Raw genomic sequence first — 5,885 nt, forward strand, 5'->3', positions numbered from 1 at the left:
GCACACTTTTTATATTTTTACATAATAGATCTTTATTTAAATTTAAAATGAATATCTTGGGGACATTCTTACTTAGATTTTTCCTATGATCAAGTTATACTTTAGCTTCTATTTCTTGTTTATTCTTTCTAATAAGTCAATGAAATTTTTTCCATATCATGAATTCTTTAATTTTCTTTTTCATAATTATCTGACACTAATTCAAACATTACAAAATGTATTCTGTGCTTGTAAGATTGAATACCAGGAATATTCACTGTAATAAAGGTATAAAGCTAATTTACTTTGTGTGTATGGTTAGACCTTCATATGCATGAATTCTGAAGATACAGATTCAATTAACCTTGATTAACTTTTGAAGATCGAAAATACTTAATAAAATGTTTCCTCTATGCTGAATACATTTGAGTTTTCCCCTTGTCATTATCTATAAGTAATGTAACATGAGAACTATTTGCTTGGCATTTAGTTTTGTATTGTATTGGGCATTATAAGTGATCTAGAGATGACTTAAAGCATAGAAGAGGGTCTTGTAGGCTATATTCAAACATCATACAATGGGATAGGGCTTTAGCATCTTTGCTTTGGGTATTCATGGGGCGGGTGTCGTATCCTAGAAACAGTTGCCTATGAATACTGTAGAAAAAATGTATGTTTATATGACGTATTGTATATTACTAGAAGAAGGGTCAGGTCCAGTGAGTCAGATTAAGTACTGGATAATTTTATTTCCATTGAAAGGAAAATCTTAGATTTGTTTACCTGAATCTATGTAGGTCCACACTATTCTGAAAAAAAATGCATTAATATAGCAGATATTTCATGACAGTTTGTTTTCATTTCATTTAAACAGTATAACTTTTCTTTTTTTTTTATTTAAGAGGAAAAAGAGAAAAACAGAAAACAAAACAAAGCAGTGTAAGGTTACATATAATGCAGAACTACAAAAAAAACATAACAGTAAGAAATCACCTGTTAATAGATTACATATTATCATCTTGGAAATAGTTGCTCAAATCACAGTATCAAAGAATACAAAGTAGACATTCAAACAGAGAGACTACAAACAGCTGTGTTCAATGATCCAAAAACATTAATATAGTCAGCTATTCAACATCCCTATACACACTTGCTGTTATATCCGTTAGAGCTCTTTTTTTTCCCTTCCTCTCTTTTTACAACAAAATTTACACATTTTAGATTTTATTACTCCTTAGTTCTTATTACTTTTTGGGGGGGGAGAATAAAGTCAAATATGGCAGAACAAAGCTGTCAGTCAAAACCAAGGATAGACTTAGCACATGATGTAGAACAGAGTACACGGTTATTAACAATAGTTATCAACGTTGTCTCTTGTTTCCTTAAAAAGATTTGTCTATCTCATTAGATATTATAAAGTTGGACAAAACAGTAGAGAACAAGACCAATAAAACTTAGACATTGTAAACATTACAGGATTTCCAAAGGAGACAATAGTCAAACCAGAATGGGCATCTTAGTGAATCTTATTGCCTTCAAAGTAGTTGCCTATACCCTCAGACTTGATACTATCCCACAGAATGGAACAGAGTCTAATCAGTCAAAACAAGATCGTGGGAGCATTACAGGACTTCAAAACAAGTTAATAGGAAATCGAAAAGAGTTACTATTATATATCCTAATTTTTTAAATTTTTCCCTTAATTAAAATAAACATAAGAAATAACTAAATAATTTTTTAAAAGAATAATAGTTACCATAGTGTCTGTCTTTTTCCTTGAGATATTTGGATAAAACTTCATATACTATAGCTTCAAATATTTCCATATCAAGAAGCCCAGAATAAAGCCTTTCTAATTAATAAGTGAAAATTTTATAAGGCTTCAAGGCCACATAATGGGGAATCATGATTGCCACATATTTTCATATATTTGAATCATTACTTACATTAGGGAAACTATTCGGTATTCATACATGCGAGATTGATTTATTTCACTTATGAGTATGGTCTCAAGCTGCGCCCATTTATTGATAAATATCTCAATGTGATCCTTCTTTATAGCTGAATAATACTCCATTGTATAGAAATACCACAACTTTTTTATCCATTCCTCAGTTGATGGACACTTGGGTTGTTTCCAGGATCTGGCGATTACAAATTGTGCTGCTATAAACATAGGTGCACATAAATCACTGTGGTATGATGCTTTCAGTTCTTCTGGGAATATGCCTAGAAGTGGAATAGCTGGAATAAATGGGATTTCCAATCCCAACTTTTTGAGAAACCTCCAGACAGACCTCCACAAAGGCTGTACCAGTCTACACTCCCACCAACAGTGCAGGAGAGTTCCTTTTTCCCCACATCCTCTCCAGCATTTGTTGTTGTTGGTTTTCTTGATCCTGGCCATTCTTTCAGGAGTGAGATGGAATCTCAGTGTGGTTTTAATTTGCATTTCTCTGATGACCAATGATGATGAGCATGTTTTCATATATTTATTTGCCATTTGCATTTCTTCATCTGAGAATTGCGTATTCATCTCAGATGCCCATTTTTGGATTGGATCTTTGAATTTTGGAGGTCTGAGTTTTTTTAATTCTTTATATGTTTTAGACAAGAGTCCCTTGTCTGAGAGAGAGTTCACTAAAATCTTTTCCCAGTTTGTGGGTTTTCTTTTCACTATGCTGGAGATTTCTTTTGACATGCAGAAACTTTTTAATAAGAAGTGGTCCCAGTTATTGATTCTGGGAAGTGTTTCCCATGCGGTTTGAGTCCTGTTCATGAATTCTCTACCTACTCCTATGTCTCCAAGGTTTCTACCCACTTTGTCTTCCAATAGATTTAGTGTTTCTGTTTTAATATTCAGATCTTTGACCCATTTAGATTTTAATTTAGTACATGGTGATAGACATGGGTCTAGCTTTAGTTTTCGGCAAATGGAGAGCCAGTTTTTCCAGCACCATTTATTAAAGAGACTGTCGTTCTTCCAGTGAACCTGCTTGGCTCCTTTATCAAAGATAAGGTGGTTGAGTGTGTTTGTAGTTGTGGTTGTATCTTCTAATCTATTCCATTGATCTTCGCCTCTGTTTTGATTCCAATACCATGTTGATTTTACTACTGTTGCTTTGTAGTATAATTTCAAGTCAGGGATTGTGATGCCTCCTGCTTTGCCTTTGCTGCTTAGAATTGCCTTTGCGATTCTAGGTCTCTTCTGGTTCCAGATGAAATTTAGGAGTGATTTCTCTAGATCTATAAGGTATGTTGATGGTATTTCTATTGGGATTGCATTGAATCTGTATAAGAGTTTTGGGAGAATGGCCATCTTCACAATGTTTGTTCTTCCTATCCATGAGCAAGGGATGTCTTTCCATTTTCTGAGATCATCTTCAATTTCCTTTTTCAGTGTATTATAGTTTTCACTGTATAAGTCTTTCACTTCTTTCGTAAGAGTAATTCCTAAATATTTCATTTTTTTGCTTGCTAATGTGAATAATCCAGTTTCTCTTATTTCCCTCTCTGGGATTTTGTTGTTTGAGTATAGGAATGCTATTGATTTCTGAGTATTGATTTTGTATCCAGCCACATTACTGAATTTATTTATTGTATCTAAGAGTCTTTCAATGGAGCTTAGGGGGTCTTCTATGTAGAGTATCATGTCATCTGCAAACAACGACATCTTAACTTTTTCTTTTCCTATCTTTACCCCTTTTATTTCTCTTTCTTGCCTAATTGCTCTGGCTAGTACTTCCAGTACTATATTAAATAGGAGTGGTGATAAAGGACATCCTTGTCTTGTGCCTGATTTTAAAGTAAAGGCTTTCAATTTTTGGCCATTTAGAATGATGCTGGCTGTTGGTTTGTCATAAATGGCCTTTATTATATTGAGGTAAAGACCATCTATTCCAATTTTCTGTAGAGTTTTTATCATGAATAAATGTTGGACCTTATCGAAGGCTTTTTCTGCATCTATAGAAATGATCATGTGATTCTTATTTTTGGCTTTATTGGTATGGTGGATTACATTTATTGATTTGCGTATGTTGAACCATCCTTGCATTCCTGGGATGAATCCCACTTGGTCATGGTGTATAATCTTCTTGATGATTTGCTGGATCCTATTTGCCAATATTTTATTGAGGATTTTTGCATCTGTGTTCATTAGGGAGATCGGTCTATAGTTCTCTTTTTTAGTTGGGTCTTTCTCAGGTTTTGGTACTAGAGTAATATTTGCTTCCAGGAACGACTTAGGAAGGATTGCTTCCCTTTCAATTTCATTGAATAGTTTGAGAAGTGTCGGCATTAGGTTTTCTTTGTATTTCTTGTAGAATTCTGCAGTGAATCCATCTGGGCCTGGGCTCTTCTTGGTGGGTAAGGACTTAATTACATTTTCAATTTCAGTAACAGAGATTGGGTTATTCAACAGTTTTACATCCTCTTGATCTAGCTTTGGCACTTCATATGCTTCTAAGAATCTGTCTATTTCTTCTGTGTTATCAAACTTTTGAGAGTAGAGGTTTTCGAAATAGGTGTTGATGATCTTCTGTATTTCTATTGGGTCTGTAGTGATTTCTCCTTTTTCATTTCTTATTGCATGAATTTGAGCTTTTTCTTCCCTTTTTTAAATAAGGTTGGCTAGGGGCTTATCGATTTTATTTATTCTTTCAAAGAACCAACTCTTTGATTTGTTGATTCTTTGGATTGTTTTCTTAGTCTCTATTGCATTGATTTCTGCTCTGATTTTTATAATTTCCTCTCTTCTTCTGGCTTTGGGCTTGACTTGCTCTTCTTTTTCTAGCTGTTTGAGGTGTAGCATCAAGTTATTTATTTGTATTCGTTCTGTTTTCCTGATGTGGGAACTCAGTGCAATAAATTTTCCTCTCAGGACGGCTTTCATTGCATCCCACAGGTTCCGGTAAGTTGTATCTGTATTTTCATTTTCTTTTAGGTATTGTTTGATTTCTTCTTTAATTTCTTCTGTGACCCACTGATTACTCAAGAGTGTGTTATTCAGTTTCCATGTGTTTGTGGGATTTTTGCAGTATCTTTTATCATTAATTTCTAATTTCAGAGCCCTATGATCCGATAACATGCAAGGGATGATTTCAGCTCTTTTGCACTTGTTTAAATATGTTCTGTGAGCTAATATATGGTCTATTTTAGAAAATGATCCATGTACTGCTGAGAAGAATGTGTATTCTGATGTTGTTGGGTGGAACATCCTGTATATGTCTATCAAACCCATTTGTTCACAGGTATGATTCAGTTCTGTTATTTCTTTGCTCATTTTCTGTCTGGTTGATCTGTCCCTTGGTGTCAATGGCGTATTAAGGTCTCCTGTTACAATTGTGTTACTGATAATTTGAGTTTTCATTTCTGTTAATAATTGTTTTATATAACTTGGTGCTCTGGAGTTTGGTGCGTATATATTTAAGATAGTTATCTCTTCCTCTTGGAGTTTTCCCCTTACAAGTATGTAGTGACCTTCTTTGTCCTTTATGGTCATTGTTGGTTTAAAGTTCACGTTGTCTGCAAACAGAATGGCTACTCCTGCCTTTTTCTGGATTCCTATTGCATGAAGAATTGTTTTCCATCCTTTGACTTTCAGTCTGTGAGTATCCTTCTGGGTTAGATGGGTTTCCTGTAAACAGCATATGGTTGGATTTTGTTTCTTGATCCATTCTGCTAGTCTGTTTCTTTTGATTGGTGCATTGAGACCATTTACATTAATGGTTATTACTGTTAAATGCTGGTTAATTGTAGGAATGTTATCTCTCTGCTGTTGCATCTTTATCTTTCTGTTCTGTTTAATTATTTGCTTTGCTTAGTGGTTTTTTCCTTTGTGTATCTAAACTGTCTTTCAATATTTTTTGCAGGGTTGGTTTGGTGTTCATGAAGTTCTTCAGCTGTTC

Source organism: Cavia porcellus, unplaced genomic scaffold, assembly GCF_034190915.1.
Source record: "Cavia porcellus strain 051 isolate PalLab524CR breed Dunkin Hartley unplaced genomic scaffold, mCavPor4.1 scaffold_14, whole genome shotgun sequence".
NCBI lineage: Eukaryota > Metazoa > Chordata > Mammalia > Rodentia > Caviidae > Cavia > Cavia porcellus.